This window comes from Rhinolophus sinicus, chromosome 12, assembly GCF_057876585.1.
Source record: "Rhinolophus sinicus isolate RSI-liver-muscle chromosome 12, RSI-T2T, whole genome shotgun sequence".
Classification (NCBI taxonomy): domain Eukaryota; kingdom Metazoa; phylum Chordata; class Mammalia; order Chiroptera; family Rhinolophidae; genus Rhinolophus; species Rhinolophus sinicus.
This window is the reverse complement of record NC_142512.1, coordinates 1,280,285-1,290,920: the sequence shown is the minus strand read 5'-3', so window position 1 is coordinate 1,290,920 and position 10,636 is coordinate 1,280,285. Positions and strand designations below refer to the sequence as shown.

The 10,636-nt window shown below is 49.2% G+C and overlaps 1 long non-coding RNA gene and 1 pseudogene across 2 annotated transcripts; both read right to left on the bottom strand.

The window, feature by feature from the left end:
- Positions 1–38: 38 nt before the first annotated feature.
- Positions 39–2,564, bottom strand: LOC148756414 (uncharacterized). 2 transcript variants are annotated; one of them, XR_016022823.1, is made up of 2 exons: positions 1,317–2,564; positions 39–367 (listed from the first exon to the last, which is right to left on the bottom strand). It is a non-coding gene; the product is annotated as an uncharacterized LOC148756414 (long non-coding RNA). The 2 variants fall into 2 exon arrangements; XR_016022822.1 differs by lacking the exon at positions 1,317–2,564 and adding an exon at positions 558–1,103.
- A 4,857-nt stretch (positions 2,565–7,421) lies between these two features.
- On the bottom strand, positions 7,422–9,469 carry LOC148756413 (testis-specific Y-encoded-like protein 4; annotated as a pseudogene).
- Between the last annotated feature and the right edge of the window lie 1,167 nt (positions 9,470–10,636).

The following is a 10,636-nucleotide window of genomic DNA, read 5'->3' as shown; positions in this document are numbered from 1 at the left end:
TTCATGAGCGAGTGGGGAACAAAGTCTGGGCACACAGGTTCAGACAGATTGAGTAACACAGCTTTATTTGGGAACCAATGTCCTTCCAGAGGCCAATGCTCTGGTACAGGGAAGATTATACAGAATATAATTTAATAATGAACCAAGTCCCAGAGTCAATCGAGGTGGTGAAGGCCCCGGTCTGAGAGAGGCGACTGGCCGACGTGGGGTCTGAGGCGAGCTGGTCTTGCAAGGAAGAACTTCGGAGAGTCTGGGAGTAGGTGGCTTGCACCTCGCAGAGGGTCTCAGCCATAACGCCCTGTCAGACTACTCATGGCCTTGCTCTGGAGTTCTGCTTTTATCCTCTCTTCCTTGGACTTGTTTACCTCTGAGGTGATAACCAGAAGTTGTTTTGGTGAACGTGTTTATCACTCAATTTTGCTATGCTCAGTTTCACACAAAAACATACACATGTTTACTTTCACTTTTATCAGTCTCACACTTGCGGCCATAGTCCTGTCCCTAGTGGTAACCAACTTGTTTTGCCAACCTCAATCCACATATATTATATATTCTACCTGCTTTCTACAGCCCCTTACACCTGCGCTTCTACCCTTCAGCGGCCCTGGGGCAGTGAAGACTCCGTAGCCCCTGGCACGGGAGGAACTCTCCTCCGTTTCCAGCTCCGGTGAGGCCGCTGTCGGTTCTCGGTCCCTGAAGGGGTGGAGTAGGGCCCCTCGGGACTTTGGGGATCCCTTTCTGCGCACCCTAACCAATCCCCAGGGCCCCAGGCTGTGCGCTGGGCACCGTCTCGGCGTCTCCGGACGCCACCGCGGGCGACGCCTCACCCTGGCTCTCCCGGACCCGTTGGAGCTGGCGCGGGGACGTCCGCCGCGGGACCCTCCCAGCCCTTCGCCTTAATGATCCGCGCCCTGGGAGCCGCGGGGACCCCGAGACTTCCCCGGTCCCGCGACCGCCCGGGCCCCAAACTTAGCCAACGCGGCCCAGGCCAGTGCGCGCGAAGTTTGTCAAGTCCGGCTGGAAGCTGCCTGGGGTGGGGCGGCGGGGCGCGTGGGGCGGCGGGGCGCGTGGGGCGGCGGGGCGCGTGGGGCGGCGGGGCGCGTGGGGCGGCGTGGGGCGGCGGGGCGCGTGGGGCGGCGTGGGGCGCGTGGGGCGGCGGGGCGCGTGGGGCGGCGGGGCGCGTGGGGCGGCGGGGCGCGTGGGGCGGCGGGGCGCGTGGGGCGGCGTGGGGCGGCGGGGCGCGTGGGGCGGCGGGGCGCGTGGGGCGCGGCCCGGCTGACGGGGGCGTGGGAGGGGAAGGGTCCCTCCTCACCTACCTGTGCCGCGGGGTCAGCAGCAGCGGCAGCATCACCGCGCAGAGCGGGCGGCAATCGGCTTCAGCCAGCGGATCCCTTCAGCCCGATTGCAGTCAGGGTCCCGCACTCGCAGCCGGCACGAAAGTTCCCCGCGCGCCGCCCGACTCACTACTAGGGGCAGCAGGAGCCGCCCGCAGCCGCAGGACAGCAGGGTGTGGGGCGGAGGAGGCAAGGTGCAGAGGGGAGGCAGGGAGCGTGGAAGGGAAGCGGAAGAGGAAACGAGCGAGCGCGGGGAGGGCAGGAACAGGGGCGCCTCAGCCTGCAGTGACCCGGTGCTTCTCCGCGCAGCCGCCGCCGATGTTCCAGGCTCGCAGAGGAGCAGAGAAACCAGGAAGCGGTGGCAGAAGCGCAGCGGCCTGCACGGGGAAAGCCAGTGCATCCCCACCGGGAGACCGCCTGGGGCGCCCGAGTTCCACCAGTCAGCCCGGCATTGCAAGGGAGCCGCCTTGCCCTCTCTCTGCGCCCTGGGGCAGGAAGGGGCACAGGGCTGAGAGGGAGGCCAGAACCGTCTTTATAGGCAGGTGCGTGCACTGCAGGGGCTACGCCAAAGATCAGAGAGACAACGTTCTCTCAGTCCTTCTCTCTGCCTGAAGTCCCTATCCCCCTCTATTGCAGCTTGGGAGCACGGCCTCTTCTATCCAGACCTCGCCCTCCCTCCTGGAGCACAGGCTGGTTGCAGCCCTCACCTGGCCTGGATCCCACGTGGGCATCTAACCTCCTGGACTTTGCTCTCCCCAGGCCATTCCTGAAATAGCCTTTGTACACTCTCCCCAGCTTTTCCAACTCAGCATTCCAGGCATACTTCTCCATCCTGGAGCAGGTGTGCAGTGAGAGCCCCAGCTGGGATCTCTCTTCTCTAGCAAGGTCCTGAGCCTGGAGTCACTGCCCAGCCAGGCCTGCTGCCCTCAACACAGTGACCCTCCTCCCCATGGGTGTGTCTGTTGGAATATCTCTGCTTTGTGTCCCAGACTCTGCCCTACTTCCCTAGAGGATGGACACCTGTCTCTTTGGATCTTGTCATTCACTCTGCTCCAGACCTGTGAGCCCTGGTGGGCAGGGAGGGGCCAGATGACTCAGGCCCCTCCCTGCCCACCAGGAGGGCCTGGTCTTATGGGAAACACGTGACTAGCACAACCCACTGTAGCAGGTGATTTCCTCTCCTGGGTCCCCTCATTTGAGGGGCCAGAGTGTGAGGGCACTGCAGCTTGATGGCTATCTCCACCTAGAAGCTTCCCTCCATGTCACCTGAGGCTGCAGAGACAGGATCCTGCACCAGGTAAGGGGAACACTAAAAATGGTGAAATTTCATGTAAGAATTTAGATTTCTGACTTTTGTTGAGAAATTGGAATGTGTGGCCACATTGGGTCTACCTTTCTGCTGTGGGCTCTGTAGCTTGCTGTAGGTCCCCTTCTCCCAGCCCCGGCAGGCATCTATTCTGTGACCTTTGATGAGATAGCTAGTTCCAGAGAAAGGTAGATGGTGATCAGTGTATGGGAAGACAGATGACTCCAGAACACCCCGGAGGACTTCCCCTAAGAAATGACCAGGGTTGACTCCTGAAGTCTGAGATAGTCAGGCAGCCCAGAGTGGGGTCCAGCAAGGTGCTGTCTTGGAATCATGACATGCTTCCACTCATTCCTCTTGTGGTTGCTGTGCTTTCATCCTCCTGAAAAGATGATTGACACCCAACTAGCAGCCTATATGACACGGAGTGTCACGTTCCACTACCTCACTCACTTCCCTACCAGGCTTATGGCTGTTACCTCAGTCCTCCTCCCACCACCATCATTATTTCTTTATACACTACTTCATCCTGTACTTAATTGTTAAAGGATATTTTAAATCACTACCATAAAGGAGAAGCCAACATCTCTCCATAAACCAGATAACTGCCAAAAATCAATAAAATGAAAACAAAAGTTTTTATCAAATTCTACATACTACTGCCTGCAGAAGGCACTGAGGCTGACGCTGAGTAGCAAGCGTTGGAACAGTGGTGAGACGCCTCACAGAAGCAGGGTCCTTCCCTTCCAGGCAACGAGAAGGATGAAAGGAGAGCTGAGAAGGAATGACGCTTGCTCTGCGAGTCATGACATTTTCTGAGGGGTCCACCTAAGAAAATTGTCTTGCACTCTTTGGAATACCAGCTCTGGGATATTTTTTGTCAGGTGGGTTTGTCTCCCTGACACTCCTAAGTCACCCCTGGCAGCTGTTTCTGCCCACACTACTCCCAGACACCTGGGGCTCTACCCAGGTAGAGACCCCTCCCCCAACATGAATAGGAGGCATATCACCGCCCTTGACCAGCCCACCCTGTAGTCCCCACAAAGACACCCAACAAGGCCAAGTGATTGAATCAGGCACACCTGCATGGAAACCGATGATCGAATCCTCCCCATAGGGGCTTTGTGGGCTTGTCCCATCTTCCTGATCCCCTGTCTTCAGCTCAAGAAAGAAAGGGACACTTCCTATTTTTTCAAAACTCCATGGCTCAGATCTCTCCCCTTCGTCTTGAAAAATGCTGCCTCCCCCACACTGCTGCCTGCCTTTACCTCTGGACCTCCTCCTCCTCCAGGTGAAATGTGGGCACAGAAATTCCCAAGTGGTCTATTGTGTAATATATATATATATATATATACACACATAATGTATGTTTTGTATGTGTGTACTGTATGTATACCCCATATTTTCTTCATCTGTTCGTCTGTCCCTGAATACCACATACCATTCAGTCGTCATGGCTCCTTCGTCTCTTCCCATCAGTGTCCCCGACAATTGGGTGTTTCCATCCCTGGCTGTTGGGAACAGAGCTGCCACATGGCAGTGCAGACATCTCATAAGGTCTTCACTTCAGTCCTGGATCCGCCCAAAAGTGGGATTACTGGATCACATGGCAGTTCCATCTGAGGAATCTCCGTACTGTTTTTCACAGCTGTGGTGCCAACACTACACTCCTACCAATTTCTCTACAACTTTGCCAGTTCTTATCACTTTTATTTTGTGATAGTCATTGCCAGTGGGACTGAGGTATTATCTCATTGCAGTTTTGATTTGCATTTCCCTAATGATTCATGATGTGGGGGCATCTTTTCATATACCTGTTGTCCATTTGTATGTCTTCTTTGGAGAAATGTTCAAGTCCTTTGTCCATTTTAAAATCTGGATTTGCTTTTTTTTTTGCTATTGAGTTGTAAGAGTTCCTTGTATATATTGGAAATTAATTTTATTTATCAGGTATATGGTTTACAAGTACTTTCTCCCAATCCAACGGTTGATTTTTCATTCTGTTGTTTTCTTTACTGTGCAGAAGTTTTTTAGTTTGATAGTGCTACTATTTGATTTTTGGTTTTGTTACCTGTGCTTTTAGTACCATAACCAAGAAATAATTGCCAAGACCAAAGTTATGAAGGTTTTCCCTTTGTTTATTGTAGGAGTCACAGTTTCAGGTCTTCCATTGATGTCTCTAATCCATTTTGAGTTGATTTTGGGGGGGTGGAGTAAGGTAGAGGTCCAGTGTTACATTTTTTTGCCTGGAGATCTTCAGTTTTCCCAACACCATTTGTTGAAGAACTGTCTCTGTGTGTGCTAATAGACCCAGTGTGTGCTTTGGATACCCTTGTCAAAGATTAACTGACCGTATTTTTGGGGGTCTATTTCTGTGCTCTCTCTTCTGTGTGCTCTCTTATCTGTCTGTCTTTATTCCAGTGGCAATATCATTTTAATGACTCTGTCTCTAATATATTTTGAAATCAGGCGATGTGACCCCTCCAGCTTGGTTCTTCTTTCTCAAGACCATTTTGGTTATTCTGGGTCTTTTGTGGTTCCATATGAATGTTATTTCTTTTCCTATTTTTGTAAAAACAAATGTGATTTCGATGGGAGTAGCATGGTTTCTAGATCTCTGTGGATAGTATGGACATTAAGTTTTCCAGCATGAGAGCATGAGATGATTTTCTGTTTGTCTCTTTTAATTTTATTCATAATGTTTCATAGTTTTCAGTGTACAAGTCTTTCACCTGCTTGGTTAAATTTATTCCCAGGTATTTTACTGGTGTGTTTTTTTTAACTTTATTAATTTTTCTTTCTTAGTGAAAACAAGAAATACAGAAGAGGGACAGATTTTATTTTTTCTTCTAGCACATAGAAGACAAAAGTACTAACAATCTTTGTTTAGTTTCACAGAGCAATTCTACAAGTATTTACACGGGTTAGGAACATAAAATATCAAGTACCACATTACTATTAGGGCAAGAAATATCAAGTAAGACAGAGTTATGTTTTTCTTCTTGAGATTACTTTCATAAGACAGCGACAATTTGCAAAATTTCAGACTCTTCAAAGATCACATTATTCAAATTATATTTCTAAAAATAGACTATATATGAAGAGATTAGAGCAAGCTGATATATTATCAAAGTCTTCACACTGCATAGGAAACAAGTTTGATATTTTTGCAAACGTTCTCAATTACAAGCAAAAACCAGGCCTGTAAGTGTCAATTTTGCCAGCAAGCAAAAATGAAGGAATTTGATTTTACTCACAGTGAAATAAGAAGTATATACCATTAATATTCCACATATAAGGTCATTCCTAGAATAATAGAGAGAAAACATCTAGACTTGCATTTTTGTGTATAAAAATCTACTGGTGAATTCAAGGACATAGGAAAAATTGGAGGAAATCTCTCTTCCAAGCATCCTCTTTAAACATTAACCACTTCGATTCTCCCACCCACCTCTCCTGGCAAGAGCATCAAGGCCTCTCCTCCCACCTCAGACCCTGCAAGGATCGTCTTCTCTGACTGCCTTACCAAACCCGCTCCACAGCAGGCCCATTTCTGTGTCTGGGCTTTCAGCTTCTCCAGCCTAGAGCACCCTCCCCACCGCTTTGTATCTAGATCTACTAAGCCCTCGGGGAGCTTATGGCAGTGCCTTCAAAAAGAGAGGAGAAAAGAGGAGTGCGGATGTCATCACCACCACTATACCCTCCGTAAGTAAGAGCCCCGACAGCACTGCTGTCTCACCTTGTGTTTGTTTCTGAGCAATAACTGCTTGAGAGAGGAAGGGAGCAGAGGGGGGAGGAGGGAAGGGAAAGGGGGCAAGGAGACAAAGGAAGGAGGAGGAGGGAGAGAGACAGACCAGAAATGCATCTTCCTCGGTGCCCCCGGGTGGTTTATTGTCTAGGACTCAGAAAGGCTAACTGTTGGGAGGGACCCCACTCCAACCTTGCTTTGGACACTGTCACATATGACTGCCCAACCTTCCCAAAAACCGATTGGGTTTATGGGTAACCATTTGGGAAGGGAGTGGTTCCTGCATGCTGCCTGGGGTCTTAAGTCCACGGATAGTTCCTGAGGAGGCAGGCCATGGTGACTGTGCAAAGCTCATCCAAAAGGCTGAGAATAGGTTTGGGTGGGCCACAGCACAGGCTTTCATACTCACCAGTAACTGGTCACAATGCAGAGTGACCAAGGGCATTAAGGAGATCAACATGATAACACAGAACACATGTCATCTGTTACCTCATTCATGCCTAGTAGCCACCCATCAGCCACCTGATTATTCTGCCAAGTAACCAGCAGGCTGGATGGTACAGGCCCAGGAAAGCAGCTGGGAACCAGTTAGTGGTAGCCTGGAATGTCCAGTTTGGGATCATGGCTGGTATCATCTATTTCAGCTTCATCTTACAGCAGTGACACTCAGACAGCTCACCATAGAGTACAGGGGTCAGTGCATATCTATGGCATCATGTGCTTGGCATTGAAGCAGTGGACAGCCATGCACTTGGAACACGTAACACTTTGCAGAACAGCACCGAGGCCCAGAGGAAGAAGAGCATAGGCATGTAAGCAACAATCTTGCAACTGGTTGAAGACTTAGAAGAACCAAATTAAAAAATAATCCCGTGTGAAGAGAAAGCAGATGGAGGATGGCATGCTGTTGTCTAAGCGTAGAATCCAAGAGAAGGTGGTAAGGAAACTTGTGCAGGAGCTTCTCACAGGTCAGGAGTTAGCCAGACTGCAGCCTGAAGGACCTGGGGCTCTCCACTGGTTGCCTTGCTGGATCTCAAATTCCTCTGTGGGGTCCTTCATCCATCAGGTAATACTGTAGGGGATTGAGCCACAGTTCTGCTTTCATAATCTCAGCAATCCTGCTGAATTCTAGGAGACTATGGTCTAAGAACCAGTTGAAGGAACTGGGGATGGTGTTCCCTTCCTGTTTCCTGTGGATATGGGACTGGGGGTGTTGGCCCTGGCGCCAGCAGATTGGAATGGAAAGGGACACCATCCAGCCAGAGGATCTGTGCTCATATTCCTTGATGAGCCCCTCATTTCAGAAGTAGAGGTTGCTTTGAAAGATGAGCCTGAAATAGACATATGAAAAAATGCTCAACATCACTAATCATCAGAGAAATGCAAATCAAAACCACAATGAGATATCACCTCACCCCAGTCAGAATGGCTATCATCAACAAGACAAACAATAACAAATGTTGGAGAGGCTGTGGAGAAAAAGGAACCCTCATACACTGTTGGTGGGAATGCAGACTGGTGCAGCCATTATGGAAGGCAGTGTGGAGGTTTCTCAAAGAATTACGAATAGAATTACCATATGACCCAGCAATCCCTCTCCTGGGTATCTACCCAAAAAATCTGAAAATATTTAGAGATAAAGACACGTGTGCTCCAATGTTCATTGCAGCTTTGTTTACGGTGGCCAAGACATGGAAACAACCAAAATGTCCTTCGATAGATGAATGGATAAAGAAGTTGTGGTATATATACACAATGGAATACTATTCGGCAGTAAGAAAAGATGATATAGGAACATTTATGACAACATGGATGGATCTTGAGAGAGTAATGCTGAGCGAAACAAGTCAGACAGAAAAAGCAGAGAACCATGTGATTTCACTGATATGTGGTATATAAACCAAGAACAACAAAAGAACAAGACAAACAAATGAGAAACAGAAACTCATAGACACAGACAATAGTTTAGTGGTTGTCAGAGGGTAACGGGGGCGGGGGGTGGGGGGTGGGAGATGAGGGTAAGGGGGATCGAATATATGGTGATGGAAAGAGAACTGACTCTGGGTGGTGAACACACAATGGGATTTATAGATGATGTAATACAGAATTGTACACCTGAAATCTATGTAATTTTACTAACAATTGTCACCCCAATAAATTTAATTAAAAAAAAAAAAAAAAGAAAGAAAGATGAGCCTGAATTTGCAGCCTATTCTAGGGTGTTTAAGCTCCTCAACTTCCAAATTGATGATGTACCTCATCATGTCCTCATCTTGGCCACTGGTCATAGGTGACAGCTAGGGATGGTTCCGAAAAGCAGTGACCCAAAAACCTGGGATATTCTGGATACTTCCACACTGCATATGGAGCCTTTGCATCCAGCCAAATTGCGCTCCAGCTGAAGGAAGGCCCTGTCTACCTGGGCACTTATGTTTGACAGCTCCTGATCAATGGCCTCTAGTGAGTCCATGCAGTTATTGATCTTCAGACCCCTGGCACCTGTCTCCTGTGTCACTCCTACCACCTTTTTCTCCTGCTGTGTTACCTTCTTTTCCTCCACCACCTCCTCTGCTACTCCCTCCTTTTCTGGTGTCGCTGAGATGGCACACTTTTTTGTCATCACTTCCTTGGCCTTTGCCCCAGACATCATTTGAGACCCCAACTCCCCTGCACCACAGGCTTCTAGAAATTTCTCCCCAGCAGGACCGCTCAGTTCTCTATGCTGACAGCCATTTTCCTGTCTATTGTCTGCTGCCACTGAGGCAGAGGCAGAGGCTGCTTCCAGGCCCTTCGTAGCCTCTTTCTGGCCCATTTTAGTCATTGCACAGCTGCAACTCCCAGCAACTTGAATGCAGAGCACAGGGCCACAGCCCCAGTGGGCCCGAGATGGGCCTCCCTCCAAGGCAGTTTCCAAACTGCCATCACATGTGTCTCCTCGGTTTTCTTGCTCTGGCCCTGGTTCAGGTCCTGATGTCCTGGAGCACGGTCAGGAGTAACAAGGCCACAGGTTGTAGAGACAGGAAGGTTGTTGCCCTCATCCAGGCCACTCGTTTTGGTAGAAGTCGGACCCGCAGAATGAGAGAGCGAGCCTTGTCCTCTGCAGAAGCCGTGTCTTACTGGTTTTGATGATATTGTATATGAGGTTGTTTTCTTCATTTCCTTTTTGCACGGTTCATTGTTCATATATAGAACTGCAACCAATTTCATTCTATTTTTAAATACAAATGTAAATGTCTGAGCTGTACAGCATAATGTGCTGATATACACATGCGTGATGAAATGATGAGCACAGTCGAGCTAGTTAACACGTCTCCTCATAGTTCCCAGTGTTTTTGTGATGCGAGCATCTGACATCTACTCTCTGAACAAACTTCCCGTATTCAATGCAGTATTATTAACTAGAGTCATAATGCTCTCTAGACTTATTTATCCCGCAAACTGCAACTTTGTCCCTTCTGACCGGCATCTCCCCCTCCCCCACCTCCGCAAATTCCCTGTTAACCACCATTCTGCTCTCTGCTCCTGTGTTTGTCCTTTTAGATTCCACATATGAAGGAGATCATGAAGGGATTTTTTTTCTTTCAGTGTCTGGAATCTCAGACGATAAAATCAAGAGTAAACAAGTGGGATTCCACCAACTAAAAAGCTTCAGTGCAGCAAAGGAAACAACCAAATAGAACAGCAGCCTGTGGATTGGGAGCAGATACATGCCAACTACATGTCTGATAAGGGGTAGATATCCAATAAAACAGCTCAATAACAAAGAAGCAAACAACCTGATTAAAACATTGACAAAGGATCTGAATAGACATTTTTCTGAAGAAGACATAAAAATGGCCAATGTCTGTATGAAACGGAGGAAATTGGTACAGCCATTCTGGGAAACAGTATGAAGGTTCCTCAACAAACTGCAAATAGAAAATCCATATGCGCCAGCAGTCTCTTTTCTGTGTATAGAGCCACAGAGAATGAAATCAGAACCTCAGAGAGAGAAATGTCCTTCTTCAGGGGCCTCCCAGGCTGGCAGTGCCCACCAGTTGGCTGTGCCACCCTGAGGGCTCAGTGCCAGGACTGGCCCTCTGTGCCCTGGGGAGGGAAGGGCCCAAAGCACCCCTTCCTCCCCGGGCCCACCCAGGCTGGCTGGAAGCTCAGGTTGGCTAGATGCCCATGGCAGGGACAGGGGTGCAGGGAGATTGAAAGGCTGTGCCAGGGCACCTGAGGAAGGAGGGCTAGGACGGGGCTGGGGTG